The sequence below is a fragment of the Pelobates fuscus genome, chromosome 9, assembly GCF_036172605.1.
Source record: "Pelobates fuscus isolate aPelFus1 chromosome 9, aPelFus1.pri, whole genome shotgun sequence".
NCBI lineage: Eukaryota > Metazoa > Chordata > Amphibia > Anura > Pelobatidae > Pelobates > Pelobates fuscus.
Genome location: NC_086325.1, coordinates 80725016 through 80741485, shown reverse-complemented (window position 1 = coordinate 80741485; position 16470 = coordinate 80725016). Strand labels below are relative to the sequence as shown.

At 36.7% G+C, this 16470-nt stretch overlaps 1 protein-coding gene across 1 annotated transcript in view; it reads left to right on the top strand.

Moving 5' to 3' along the window:
• Window positions 1–16470, top strand: part of TENM1 (teneurin transmembrane protein 1) — a 642971-nt gene that overhangs the window by 93234 nt on the left and 533267 nt on the right. The window lies entirely within an intron of this gene.

Here is a 16470-nt window from a genome sequence, read left to right as displayed (position 1 = left end):
GCCCCCCCAACAAAGCATATGCATGTGCTTGTTTTGCAGGACAAAGCATTGCAAAATGAATTTAGCTAATATGGCCTCCTTTGCAACAATGTGTATGTTTTGCAAAAATTGGAAAAAATAGTTTTTGGTTTCTGAAAAGCAATGTTTTATAATGACTTACTTTTCATATCAGTTAATATAGCAGTATATATTGATCATTTTAAGATAAAAAATATATATTTTATAGATATTTATAGTTATTAGTTTATGAACAGGAAACTTCAAAAAACATTTTGAATAAACAATGTTTGTTGATATGTTATGGTCTTCCATTTATTGCTGTGCTTTATATTTATGCCTCAGTCTGTATTTTCTAATGTGGCAAACAAAACCTTGCCACAGGATTTTGAAGGAGCCTGCTTGCCAACCTCCTGCCCCAGGACTATGGCCCCCTGCAATAGACCTGGCTAAATTACTTTAAAAAGGCTCTGTTCAAGCAATTGGGATTATATGGTTCGGTTCCCGAACAGCCGAACCAGCGACCACCTGGGAGCTTGTTAAACCCTATTAAAACTTAGTAATGATTCTAACCACAGAATTATAATTGTCTGTTTGAGTGGCCACTGTTCATTGAACGACCACGAGGTGGTGGCCATCTTGTTCGCATGAACACAGGCAGCGGTGTTTGGTCTTCGAGTTCCTGGAACTAAAATCGTATACAGAAACTCCCAAACACTGGACTTCCATCATCACCTGCATTTGGTTCTATACAACTTAAAAGGGCACTGTTCATTGAAATCGCTTGTCTGGATGAGGGGAACAAGCTCCAGGGTAAGAACATTGACTATGTTTTGTAGTTTGTTCGGTTTTTAAACTACCACACTATACCGACCGCAAGCCCTGATTCTCTGGAACTGTTTTTGACATCTGACCATGCGTGCAGTCAGTAAAATTATGACTTCCAGGAAAATCCCGAACCCCTGGGATATGCTGGCTATCAGAGATGTAACTTTTGTGAGGTTGTTGTGTGTTTAAAGGTATTTATGGGGTTTTGCAAAAAGAAAAAAAAAATTGTGTCTGGAGATAATTGAGTTTAGTACAGTTCCTGACTCAATTATCTCTCAGGCACAGGGGAGGAATTGACCTATTTCTATGGGAGTTTCCTGGACCTGAGAGCCAATGTAATCGTGTGTATGTTTTTACTGTAGTCTACTCTCAGGTCCAGTGGGGAGTGACCCATGCATGGGGACCTGCATATAAGGCCAGTTGTGGCTACCAATAAACGAGTTCCAGTGTACCCTCCACACAGAGCCTCATCTCGTGCTTGTAGGGGAAAGCTATACCAGCTATAATCCCTGCTCTTGGGATTGTTTTTTGGATTGCTATAATCACTAGCTCTTATAAGAGCTACACTGCTATATCTGCTATACTCTCTTGGAGGAGAGGTCTTCTCACTGGAAGCTGGATCCAAGAGTTTGGTCCAGGGGGAGAAGGGACAGGGAGACCCCAGGCAAGCTGTGGCGGCTAAGTGGCTACTGGTGCTTATGGGGTCCGGTGTGATGCTTATGGTACTCGGCGACAGCTAGGGAGCAGCGATTGAATGAGCCACCCAATCGGAGTGCCAGGGGGTCCATCACATGTAACATTCCTATACACACCATAACCCACAAATAAATAATCCAGCATATTATACATATAGTCACACTGCTCAAAAATGCAACAATGAAACACATATTGCCTCCCCAAATTTTCAAAATGCTTTCAGAATGCATCCATATATTATTGTAATCTTGCATATAGCCACTGTGTCTTATATATTGCCCCCTACACATCATCACGATACTCCCATGTACTTTGTAACACACAATAATTGTTTTAATGTTCAGTATACTTGGTGTTTTACTTTGAAATAAAATAATTTTCAGGAATCCCAATAATAATAATCTCAAGGTACATAACCTAGCACTTTTGTATGTGCATTCCTGGTAAGTGGCACTTTGTTGATCTCTTTTACCCAGGGACAAACAAATGGGAGTACCCAAAATTTTCATGTACTAAGTCCTCAGTTTAATATTTTTAATAAGCTTTTTAAATGATTTAATATTTTTGCATAACCTTAAAAAAAATATATAAAAATATAAATACATAAACAATATTACAATATTTTTTTAAAATATTAAATCATTGCAAAGGTTTACCTAAACATATTAAATCATTTGAAAAACCTTCTCCTAATGCATTTATATGGTGAACAATGCAATACCATCTGTTGTTGGCTTTGTTTTTGAAATGTTATGTTATCTTTGTCCTCTATGAAGTGAATAAAATTAGATTTAAGTTTCTTCTTTTTACTTTCTGAGAGTTAACAACACTTGAGATTTACTATTAATAAGCCTTCATTCAGAATGCATTAATTCACCATTGTTTTAAAGCATCTTTTTAAGATATATGGCATGCCTGTATACCAACGAGGAGGATAAGCGGTTCTTTCCTTTATGTTACCATCCAAAACCATTGATTGTTTAAACAGTTTGTCAAACATGTCAAGGAAATAATTTGTGATAAAAATGTATTTTATTGTCTAGCGTTTCAAACATTTATATGTCAAAACAATAGTCCACTTCAACTTTACACTGAAAAGATTTTTTATTATTTCAATATCCTTGAATGAGCAGACAAAATGCTTTCATGACTTTTATCATTTTAAAATGAATCCCACTAAGGAAGATGATGATTTTTTTGATTGAATCCTAGATGATGTTGACATATTGTGCTGTAAAATTCTGCCAAATGCTATGTAACAATCAATTTAACCCATAAAGTATGTATTTCAAGCACAAAGCATGTATTACTTTATGGTTCAACTTGGCCAAATAAATATCTTACTAAAATGAGTGTTCTCTATGAACTTTTGATGTGTTTAAAGAAGCGTTGTGATAAGTAATCAAAGGAACAAAAAATAAATAATATAACACGTGAAATGCATATTAAACAGATCAGAGGATGTGTAAGAGAGGGTAGGTGTTATATGAAGTTTAAGGTGTTTAACACTAAAATGACATCAAACAGACATGACTACAGAGGTAAACAAAAGTAATGAGCAGAATTAAGATAGCCAGTGATTCTCAACAAGGTGAGATTAAATGTGTCACTAAGCAACTCGAACCACATAATAACGTAACCAAAGGGTAAAGATAGAAACTGTAAAAATATATCCCTGAAGCATGAGATGTAACGTACAATGTGCTTGACAAAGCAAAATGAAATTAAAAACGTGTGCACTATTTTGGCAGTCAGGAGGCTGATCAGATCATTATTATGCAAAAATATAAAGAATGAATAAATTAATAGAATTAATAAAGGCTATTAAGCTATTAATAAATGTACTTTATAGCACAGCCAGTTTAATATAGAATGTTGTATCTCCTGCTCTATTAATAGCCTGATAGAGTTTGCAGGCTCCTCCTATTTGTGACTAAAGTTCATAAAGCGTGAGTTAAAAACTTCTAAAGTAAACACACTGTGTTTCCACATCTGATTGAAAATGAAACAATTGTTTCATGTAGGCTGTATGAGTCACAGCCAGGGTAGCTGTGTCTAGGACTGCATAAACAGTAACACAAGTGATTTAATTCCTAAATGACAGAAAACTAGCTTCCTAACTCAAAGTAGATAGGTGGAAACATAACGCTTCCATGTACAATGATCAGGGAAAAAATTATTGTAAGTATTAAACAATTTTTCTTATTTCTGATCAAATATGGTTGCATTTACTTATTGGTAATACCCAAGCAATATATATAGAGGGAGGGACAGAGTTCAAATACAAAAAAAGTGTTATTAAAACTGTTATTGAGCTACACAAACTTAATAATCCTTATCAAAAGCCAAACAAGTAATCAATAGGATAATGTCATAATATCTGTTCAGACAAATTATTATACCCCAGAGGCTGCTGATCAGGATCCCCTGGTATTCAAATATAGGGAATATAATGTTCAAAGAGATTTGTAGTAGAATATAGGGAATATGCTGGAGAGTTATAGTGCCAGGTAGGAATTAAGGTCACGATCGATATTCACATGTCTAGACTAAAACAAGACAAACTCCTGTAAGAAATTAAACACTTGTCTTGCATATGTCTTGCAATATAGAATGGAGATGAAAAATTGGGAGAAGCACCTTGGAGGGGTCATCAAATTCCAAGTGGCATGTAGAGGGAAAAGAGAGGAGAAATATATGGGGCAGTATGTCAAATTTCCAAATTAAAAACAGAAGGAAATACACTTACAGTGTAGGAAGCTATCTCTTAACTCTAGATGTAGCACCTGGGCAGTACAATCCCGCCTATGGAAATAGGGCTCAATTTAAGATTCTGGTGCTTGCTTACAAGTCCCTACATAATGTTGCTCCAACCTACCTATCTTCCCTAATACACAAGTATGTCCCGTTGAGGCCCCTGCTCTCTGCCAAAGACCTATGTCTATCCTCTGTCCATACTCCCACAGCTGATGCTCGCCTCCAAGACTTATCCAGGGCTGCACCTTTTCTGTGGAACTCCATTCCCTTCTCAGTTAGACTTTCACCCAGTCTCCACTCCTTCAAAAAATCTTTGAAAACACACTTATTCAGGAAAGCATATAATTTAAACTGTTAGCAGGTTTTCATCCCCCCCATGACTCTTCTCCTGCAACTGCATAAATAACCTACTAAGTTCTCAGTGAATACTTTTCTAGCAACCTATTTCATTACCCCTTCTTACCTTTTGTGTCACTATACCCTACTCCCTCTGTGCATCCATTTGTCTAGTTACAATTACGTGTCTGTTAGTACACCCATTGTATAGCGCTACAGAATTTGATGGTGCTATATAAATAATACAATAATAATAATAATAATATAGTGATGAAATCTTGGTCCAACCGAATCAGGTATGCATATGTAACATAAACACAAGAGCAAAAAAATAGTGCAATATGTCAAGAAACCAAAACTTAAAATATAGTATAAAAATGCACACTCACATTTGTTAGAGCCCTCTAATTGCTCCTTGCATATGGCCTATAGTGTAATAATCCTCACTCTTGGGATATAGGTGCAGACTTGTTTCTTTCTATGGGTAGGTAAAATCCTCGCCGTAGATATAAAAAAAACAAGATATAAAATATAGTGCACACTGTGTGGTTATAAGAGCATATAAAAATATGACATGTACTCACTTTTTTGAGAGCAAAAAGAAGGTGTTGCTCATTCCAAAACAATTGGGTGGTATATTCACCACAAAGGAAAATTATGTATTATTGTCAGGAAAAATCAGGAAGGTCCAGAAGTATAATACAGATTACACTTTATTGTAACTCACATAAACAAAAGCAAATATGGGAACACGCATATAAGGCACAACACATTTCACCAAATGGGTAGGCTTTTTCAAGTGCATTACAGAGATATGGGACCTTGTATTGGGACACTGTATTTATACCTTAAGATAAATGAAGGGAAAATTAGAAGAAGAAAAAAACGGTCAGATGACATCATAGTTAATGTGACTCCTTTTCTCAATTAACAGTACATCTGAGTAAATTCACTTAACAACTATAATCTTTAAAAGTAGGGAGGAAAACCATGTTTAAATTTATACCACACATTTAAAACAAGTATTAGATATCTAGAAAAGCTTATAAAAGGAGCTTGAAGGTGTACCATCGCGCCACGTAATCAGCGTGGGCGTGGCTTGGAATATATAGAAAATGCTGCCTATATCAGATGGCGGGTAGGGGCTCTGGATGCTATCAATGGGGGGCAAAAACATGGCCTTTGAGGTCACAAATGGCCGCCTTGGGAGTAGCAAGATGGCCATCGTCTTTGGGGGAAAAAAAAATTCTTCAAATAGAGGGAAACAATTTTTTTAAAATTGAAAAAAACAAACAAACAAACAAAAAAAAAACGGTGTGGTGCAGACTAAGATGCCATGGCTACAAGGCAGAAGTGGAGGTGGAAGAGCCACATAAAGTAATAAAGTGGCAAGGAAAGGGTTAAAAAAAGAACAACAGAGGAATAAGTTATAGATTAAAAGGAGCCAGATTGTAAAGTAACAATCTGGCTCCAAAAAAATGGTGTGGAAAACAATCTGGCTCTAAAAAAAAATGGCGTGGGAAATTGTCTTAAAGAAAAATCTGCACTATTAATAATCTATGAGCTTTAAAAAAATATGTATATAAAAAAATAAAATAAAAATAAAATATAAATAAATAAAAAATTATGATAAATATAATTAGGGTAAGAAAAATGCACACAAAAGGTGTGTAAAAGGTAAAAAAAAAGGTGGGGCATGTACCACATAAAATTATAAAAAACTAAACAGATCAAAATCCACCAGGCTAGAACAAATTTGAAACATTGTTAAATAAAAACAGTCATACCCTGCTATCAAACCGGGAGTAGAAATTAAACTGAACATCTGTCACATCCTGTTACAGTCTGCGGATATTTCTGGTTATGGCTTCTGGTCCAGTACTCTTTTTACAATTCTTGTTTAGTTTTTCTTGTTTTTTCTGGTTCTCTGTTCCATGTCTGGTTTTCTGTATGCTGAATTTTTTGGGTTAATTCCTTTATTCCGCCCCTGGAATTCCCAGTCTCCTGGATTGCTTTAAATGTTTGTTTTTTGTTGCCACACCCATTCCTTTGCCATTTATCCTTTTTGTTTCAGTGTGTTCCTGCTAGCAGTGGACTTATTCCTCTGCTCCTTTCCTTGCAGGTAAGTATTGCATGTGTTTTATTAGTGTTTTTTTTTTTCTTTTAGTCATGCATAACTAGGCAGTTAGGACCCACCATAATTGAAGTACTTTGGCGCAGTGGTGGACTGCATACATCTTGGCCATTTATGTATGTCTAAATCTCCAATGTTTATTACATATATATATACTACTTAATTATTTATCCTCTTGTTTTTCCTTGTATATCTTGTCTTGTTTTATTTAGTCTGGTATTAGTGATGTCGCGAACATAAAATTTTCCGTTCGCGAATGGCAAACGCGAACTTCCACAAATGTTCGCGAACGGGCGAACCTGGCGAACCGCCATAGACTTCAATAGGCAGGCGAATTTTAAAACCCACAGGGACTCTTTCTGGCCACAATAGTGATGGAAAAGTTGTTTCAAGGGGACTAACACCTGGACTGTGGCATGCCGGAGGGGGATCCATGGCAAAATTCCCATGGAAAATTACATAGTTGATGCAGAGTATGGTTTTAATCCATAAAGGGCATAAATCACCTAACTTTCCTAAATTGTTTGGAATAACGTGCTTTAAAACATCAGGTATGATGTTGTATCGATCAGGTAGTGTAAGGGTTACGCCCGCTTCACAGTGACAGACCAAACTCCCCGTTTAACGCACCGCAAACAACCGCAAACAGTCCATTTGCACAACAGCAAACTCCCCATTTGCACAAGGTTGGATACCAAGCTAGCCATGTCCCGTTCCTTGTCCTCACTGATGTCATTGAAGGTCTCTTCCTCCACCCAGCCACGTACAACACCAAGGGTCCCCGAAAGGTGACAACAAGCCCCCTGTATTTTTTTTTAAATGTACACTACTGTTACACCAGATATGAGTTACACTGGTGTGACACTGTGCCCTGGCAGGCCCTGAAACGCACACGTGTGACGGAAACTGACTGCTATTATTTCACAGTCAAATTTCTAGTTTTGTTTTTTTTTTAATGTACACTACTGTTACACCAGATATGAGTTGCACTGGTGTGACACTGTGCCCTGGCAGGCCCTGAAACGCACACGTGTGAAGGAAACTGACTGCTATTATATTACAGTCAAAAAAGTGTTGTTTTTTTTTAAATGCAAGCTATTGTGACACCAGATATGAGTGGTGGCAGTGGGACCACCTTAAAAATATTGGATATCACTAAAAATCATGATCACTATATACTTTCTCTACAAACCTCTAAAACCAACCAAACTATTCATCCATCTGTTATACCACTTTATCCCACCTAGAACTAGTGCCCCGTTAAAATACTTGACTCTTACTTACCCACACTCAGTCATGCCACACACATTTCACCACTACTCTCACTGAATCCCTCTGACTACGGCTAAATTCATCTTCTACATCAGAACACTACTCCTAAGATTGGGTTGTATCCATGTCTCGGGTCTTTCATTTAGAATAGGGGCAGCTTCGGTCTCCTTCAACACTGACACTCCAGTGCATATTATTAAAAGATTGGGCAGATGGAAATCCTCAGTCTACAACCGATATATTCCTCATCCCGAGAAAGAAATGAGGAAAGCTTTTAAAAGTTTAGCTTTGTAAATTTGATGCAATAAGTGTGTTTTTCTTTAATACCTTTTCACCCTCTTTGCTTGAACCCGATTTACATATATTACTAATATGTTTCTGAACATATATATTATATTATTCACTCACTCACTCTCTGGGCCGGCCTAAGACATCATGCTGCCTAGGTCCAATGATAAATGACTATGGGGGATAATGTATAATAAACACAGGTTACTGGCTATGGGAGGGATAATGTATAATAAACACAGGTTACTGGCTATGGGAGGGATAATGTATAATAAACACAGGTTACTGGCTATGAGGGGGGTAATGTATAACAAACACAGGTTACTGGCTATGGGAGGATAATGTATAATAAACACAGGTTACTGGATATGGGAGGGATAATGTATAATGAAAACAGGTTACTGGCTATGGGGAGATAATGTATAATAAACACAGGTTACTGGCTATGGGAGGGATAATGTATAATAAACACAAGTTACTGGCTATGGGAGGATAATGTATAATAAGCACAGGTTACTGGCTATTGGGGGGATAATGTATAATAAACACAGGTTACTGGCTATGGGAGGATAATGTATAATAAGCACAGGTTACTGGCTATGGGGGGATAATATATAATAAACACAGGTTACTGGCTATGGGGGTATAATGTATAATAAACACAGGTTACTGGCTATGACGAGGATAATGTATAATAAACACAGGTTACTGGCTATAGGGGGATAATGTATAATAAACACAGGTTACTGGCTATGGGAGGGATAATGTATAATAAACACAGGTTACTGGCTATGGGGGGATAATGTATAATAAACACAGGTTACTGGCTATGGGGAGGATAATGTATAATAAACACAGGTTACTGGTTGTGGGGGGATAATGTATAATAAACACAGGTTACTGGTTGTGGGGGGATAATGTATAATAAACACAGGTTACTGGTTGTGGGGGATAATGTATAATAAACACAGGTTACTGGCTATGGGGGAGATAATGCATAATAAACACAGGTTACTGGCTATGGGAGGATAATGTATAATAAACACAGGTTACTGGCTATGGGGGATAATGTATAATAAACACAGGTTACTGGTTGTGGGGGGATATTGTATAATAAACACAGGTTACTGGCTATGGGGGGATAATGTATAATAAACACAGGTAACTGGTTGTGGGGGGATAATGTATAATAAACACAGGTTACTGGTTGTGGGGGGGATAATGTATAATAAACACAGGTTACTGGTTGTGGGGGATAATGTATAATAAACACAGGTTACTGGCTATGAGGGAGATAATGTATAATAAACACAGGTTACTGGCTATGGGAGGATAATGTATAATAAACACAGGTTACTGGCTATGGGAGGATAATGTATAATAAACACAGGTTACTGGCTATGGGGGGATAATGTATAATAAACACAGGTTACTGGCTATGGGGGGATAATGTATAATAAACACAGGTTACTGGCTATGGGGGATAATGTATAATAAACAGAGGTTACTGGCTATGGAGGATAATGTATAATAAACAGAGGTTACTGGCTATGGAGGATAATGTATAATAAACACAAACACAAAAGAAATAAAAAATGAAAAATAAAAAAAAGAATGCAGCTTCAGAATTAAACTAAATTGTATGCTGTCTAGGAGGTGGGAGGGTCTGGGAGGGAGGGTCTGCTGCTGATTGGCTGGAAAGTGTCTGCTGACTGTGAGGTACAGGGTCAAAGTTTACTCAGTGATGACAAATAGGGGGCGGACCGAACATCGCATATGTTCGCTGTCCGTGGCGAACACGCTATGTTCGCCAGGAATTATTCATCAGCAAACCGTTCGGGACATCCCTATCTGGTATTCCTAGTTCATGTACAGTCCTGTCCTGCCCTGTCCATGTCGTGTTCTTGTTTTCCTCATGTCTTGTGTACATGTTCTGCTTTCTGTCCTGCTCCAGTTCTGGGTTCATCAAGTCACAAAACCCTGATTGTTCATTTCCACTCTGTAACTCCTACCGTCATCAGGCATACAGGGGTCCCGGTTTCCCATTGTTCCCTGGAAGCATGCATTTATTATAGAAACTGCTTCATCTCACTGCTTCATCTTGTCTTGTGAGTTACTTACCTGTAGCTACAGGAAACACAAAACAATATCTGGCTATAAAAAAAGGCAGAAGCTAGTAGATAAATAGGAGAGTTTCTTATGAAAACACTGTAAAATGACTACCGATATAAAATATCAGACTCTCAACTGCATCTCACACTGTACATGTTTGATACAGTAATGATACATTTCAGGAGATATTACTAGGCAAAGGCAAGAAGGAGCACATCATTCATATAGTAGTTAATGAATATCAGGATAAACCATAGAAATTGTGCAATTACTAATTATAAGTAGGAAATTTAGGCCAACATCAGGACATATGTTCAAATATAAAATATACTGTAAATAGTACACATGATGCCAAACATTTCATTCAAAATGATTAGGGACAATTGATCAATATAAGTAAGTAATATGTAAGAGGCAGGACACCAATGAAAAGAACCAGTGGCACTGGATAAATTGTTGCAATAGACACAAAGATAACCAGAATTGCTGAAAATATTACATTCTCCTTATGAGAACAAGCATATTACCCTTAACTCTGAAAGAAACCTGTTAATATGTGCTAAAATGCACAGGTAACTGAAATCAATTCCACACGCCTTTATAGGAAGTGTATGCGTGGACTTAGGTTTTTAAAAATATTATATTATTATTATTATTATTATTATGGATATTTATATAGTTCCAGCTCATTCTGCAGTGCTTTACAATATTATGAGAGGGGGAAATTTAACAATAAATGAGACAATTACAATATGTTACAGGAACAATAGGTAAATGAGGACCCTGATCAGCTGAGCTTACATTCTAGAGGAGTGGAGTATAAGGACACATTAGGAAGGGCATCAAGGCAGACAGCAAATTACAAGGTAGGAAAGTAGTAGAACTGGCTGTTCCAAAGGAAAGGAGACACCCGTGAGAAGTCCTGCAAGAGCAAATCAGAGGTAAGGGGGCAAGCAGCAGACAGGAGAAGGTTACCGGTAAAGCGGAAAAAACAAGAAGGGGCATACCTTCGAATCAGTAAAGAAATGTAAAAAGGGATATAGTTGTTTAGAGCCTTTTAATTATACAGGGAAGTTTTCTCTTAGCATTGGTCTCTTCTTTTTCTTCAGGACTGGGATTTTCACGGAGACTTTATGCAGCCAGGATATCCACTATCAGCACTCTTTTGTAAAATGCATAATTGGACGTATAAACATACCTAAATGTTTACCAAAAACCTCCTAAATGTGACCTATTTGTTAGAAGGAAGTCTGATGTAAGAATATGGGGGCAACTGAACGAACAGAAACCTAGGTAGTTATACTAGTCTTTAATTGAACTAATGTACTTAACAGAGGTGGGGAAACATACTAAATAGCCATGGCGACACATGAACTGCTGCAAGCCTTTATTTCATTGGCAAATGGGGATTTGAACAACTGACAGCCCAAACTGTTTATAATATAGGCTTCCCGCTGCACCCCACATATAATTTGTTTTCACCAGTGGGGGATGTTTTAAAATAAATACCACATGGTGGTATACATAAAAGAGGCATACGCAGGTAGTCAACTTATGTAAGTACCGTTTACTGGGTTTTCAGGAAAAGAGGCTTAACCCTGGCTTAGCATCATGTATCCAGTGCACTACTCTCATCCCCTCAGGGAGAGAGCTAGGTCAGACCTCCAGTCATTAAAGGGGTACCCAGGGAGACAACACTTACATCAGGGCTGTTTGCTGGATCTTCAGTGATTAGAAGCTGAACCCTGGCTGTGTGTACAGAAATATTGGCCTGGTGAGCATACAATAAAACTCTAGGCCTGCTACAGCAGACTCCTTCCAAACTGCAGTGGAGGACAAGAACAAAGATTGCCTTATTGGGAGGTGGTGGACCTATTTATACCAATTTCAGAGTTCTAATTTCTGTCCTTTCTGCTGTGAGGGGAGGAGCAAACCCATACGTAAATACTGCCATGTTTGATGAGGAATAGAGCCATAAAGTATGAATTTCTTTGTAAGAATCCCTAAATCTCAATACAAACACCCATCTTCATGAAAAACTTCAGACTAAAGATTTATCATCAGAACTTCTCTATGAGAAGCATTTGCTTGGACATTGCCTAGCACTAACTAAAAGGTAAATGTTAAACTAAGATGAGATGGATCTCCAGTAGCTGCAAATGCAGGTTTCTAGAGCTTAGGCATTATGTGTGCAGATATTAGTAATTCTATAGTTTTTGCAACAATTAATTAAATCTATTTAAATGCATTGTTATAATTAATTCATTGTTACAATATAATGTTCAGAAAGTTTACACTACATATTTTACTTCACATGCATTTTAAAACAAGGATACACAACTAAAATGTAAGAATTGTATAAATATATTGTTAAAACATTTTATTGTGTGAATTGTTTATGTAGCTCAAGTTTTTATCTATCATATCAAAACTCACAAACTACATATAGGAATATATAGAAAAAATGTATTTGGTAAATACTTTACACTCTCAGCCTTGGGGACTTGCAATTCACTGCAGAGTCAAGCTGTAAAAGGGATTAAAGCGGTTATAGATGCAGAATTTTATTTACAGTGGCATTGCCACAAGCAGTTAAGAATCTGGAAAAACACAGAAAATCTCTCTCACTAGCTTTACCTAAAAAGCTGTGTTTTTTTCACAACACATATTGAGCAGACAGATATGTTTTTGTATTCTCATGCTCATTGAGTCATCCTGCACATTTTTCAACTATGAATACGTTAACAAGTAGAATAGAGAGAATTCTGTTGAGATCCCAAAATATCAAGCCAGATCTTTATTAACACCTTAAGGATAGTGGGCATGCTATGCCATCATTGGGGACTCGGCTCTAAATGCCGATGGGCGCTTTGTGCGTCCCCGCCATCCAGGGGACTTACCTGCTCACCAGTGATCCCACGCCGGTGATCGCAATGGGGGACTTATTTTGCATCCCAGGGACTCCCCCTGCTGCTGATCCAGCCCTCCTGAGACATGTGATCAAGAGGTCCTTGCGGAGTCCAAAGGAACTGGAAAAACTAGGCTCTGCTTACAACTTTCTACAGTAAACGAGTTTGAATTAGACACTTTATTAATTTCTTCTTGGAGTATGGGAGGGGTAAAAGAGGAGTGGTATTATCCTTATTCTGATATGCCATGTGCTGCAGTTTTCTTAACAAACCATAAAAAGGCGAAAGGAAATAAATCACCAATAGTGTTAGTCTGTTTTTGAAATGTCTATTTAGTAAGTTTGACTTATATTCAAAACCTGACGCATTTTGCCCCTCAGGCTATATCAAAGTGCTCTTACTCAATTCTATTTAGGTAAATTTAACATATGCTCACACGCTGATGTGTTTCACACTTTAAAGGGCAAACACGTCAGAGCATTTTTTATAAACTTGTTTTTTATTTGTTTAAAACAAAAGTGTTCTAGATTTACTAAGCAGTGACTTACTGATTTCATATTTAAGTAAAATCAGTTGCTGTCCTTGACATCCTTATCGTGGGGAGTTAAACCACTTATATGATGCTACTCTGATCATATTATACTTTCCTCAAGCAAACTGCAGCACATTGCACATCCAAAATGGGGTTAATATTGCTCTTCACTTTTATTGAAAAACTAGACGTATAGCTCTTTGCCAAGTGAGTGTGCCTTTATTTTTTGCATTAATACTGGATATTTGCTGGATTTGTACTACATATATTTTATTTCTCTTTGATGGGGTAAGCTAATGCCCCAGCATCATTTGGTACAGTACATGGATTATTGCAAGGTGTTACATTATCTTAAAAACCTCTGTGTATTACTGATAGTATAACTGTACTGCTGTATATGTCATTATACTCACAAACATATGTTTTAGCTTGGAATGGCGGTTTTACAAGACTGCTGACAGTTACAATCAAGGATTGTAAGATTGTTTGAGATGGGCCTTCTTTACCTCTAAATATACCCTTTCTATAATTGTAAAGCACTGAGGAATATGTTGGTGCTATTTAAATTATAATAATGGGCTAGCTTTGCATCCCATGTTTTTAAAACATAAAGTGCCTGGTGGTAAAGAGTTTAACATTTTTACAGCTTTTAAACAAAGGTGTTTTGTCTTAGATCAGATTGAAAATAGAAATAGACTACACATATTTTGTCACATGGATTTGTAATTTAATACAGCTGTAGGTTTTCACGTTGAATAATTAATATGGAAGATATTAATAATTAACTGAAATAATGTTATTTGCATATGCGTCAAATCAATAATACTTTAAACCAGTCAAGCAATTTACATGCGTCTGCAAGTTTGATTTAAATGTACATTCCTTTGCAGCCCAATCCATCCATAATCCTAATTAGGGGGAAAAAAAAAAAACTGTTTAACTTTTTACTCCAGTACTGTTCTTCACCTTGTAAAAATATCTTATTATATCAGAGCTTTATTCAGTCCGAATGTATTGGGTTAAGGGGAATTTCAATGTCCCCTTCTTTTAACTGTAGAAAGAATGAATATGATCTCACAAAAAAAAAAGACTATGTGATTGAAACGCCTGTAGGCGATTGTACAATGTAGGACATATGCAAGACATATTTATTGGGAGCAGTTCATTGTACTTTATTATACAGAGGCTATTTTTGCTTGGTAAATGTACTTGCAGTGTTTGTGTATTATTCCCATTTTTATATTCTATTGGCATAATATACCATTAACCTCCTAAAAACTACCAATAACCTGAGTAAACAGACATTTTTACTTACAATCTATTACATTTACTCTATATAAATAATATTACTTATTACAGTCTCTAAAATGTTTTCCAATGCCCTGATATGATATATGCTGCAAACAGATAGAGGTAAATGACCACTCAAATATTATTATTTTTATTATTATTTTATTATTTATATAGCGCCATCAGATTCCGTAGTGCTAGAAGTGTTGTCGCATGCGCTAGGGTCACTTTTACCCCAGTATCTGCAAAATAAATCCGTTTCTTACCTCTAATCAAGAGGAAAAAAGGTCTCCTGAATACATTTCCGCTCCACCTCTGGGAGATTATCACTAGTGATGGGCTCCCAGCCAATCCAAAACTTCTTGCAGAGTAAGTCCACTGCTTCCCTACTAGAAGAATTACCTGTAGCTTTTACTAGGGCGCAAATCAGTCAAGGAGAGCAAACTCTTCAAAGCTCATAAGTTGAAGCCAGGCGATTTAGAACATTATAAAAGAGCAGGCTTTTTTTCTTTAAAATACACATCATCCAACTGATATGTTTAGGGGTTTGGATTCTCCCTTTAATGAAATTAAAAAAAGGAAAGAGGACTAGAGTGGATAAATGACCAGGACCCACAAAGTATATCTCCTGTGCTTTACAGATATATGGCCTCTATATGTGTGCAGACTAATTAGCCTTACTTGAAGTCAATTTAACATATATTTTAGCTGCTGAATTTTTCTCTCATAAATTAGAAGAATTGTGGGACATATGTGAAGCAAAAGATAATTGGAATGATATGCATGCTTTGGATAAATAGGGCAATCTTCAATTTAAAAAAAAACACCCAGCAGTGGATTAATAGCTATATGTTATTTGAATAGTTGAGGAATTTCTGGCCTCACTCAGCTAAATAAATTCTAATAAATGTCTCTTGGCTATTACAAAACATTATCAAATTGCAAGTTAATTGTAAGGCAACATGAAGGCTAAATTAACTCTGTGGGAACCTATAAATTTCAGCAGTGTTTTTCAGAAGTTTAACCAGCATAACGGCCCAAATGGTTATTTTACCACAAGGAGTAGAACATAATCTATCTAATTTCATACCAGCAATCTAGTTAAACATATTTGTGCCGGAAATTACATTTTTATTACCCATTGTGATTCTGTGGAAAGACATTGCAATTAAACTCCTTTGCACAACAATGTATCTCGTGACTCTGCATAATAAGTGCCCTGGTTTTTAATGTTGCAGCCAATTGCTAAAGGGACGCCCCAACGATTTTATTCTGGGATTAATATCCAAACATTTGAATAGATAAACATTTTATATTTT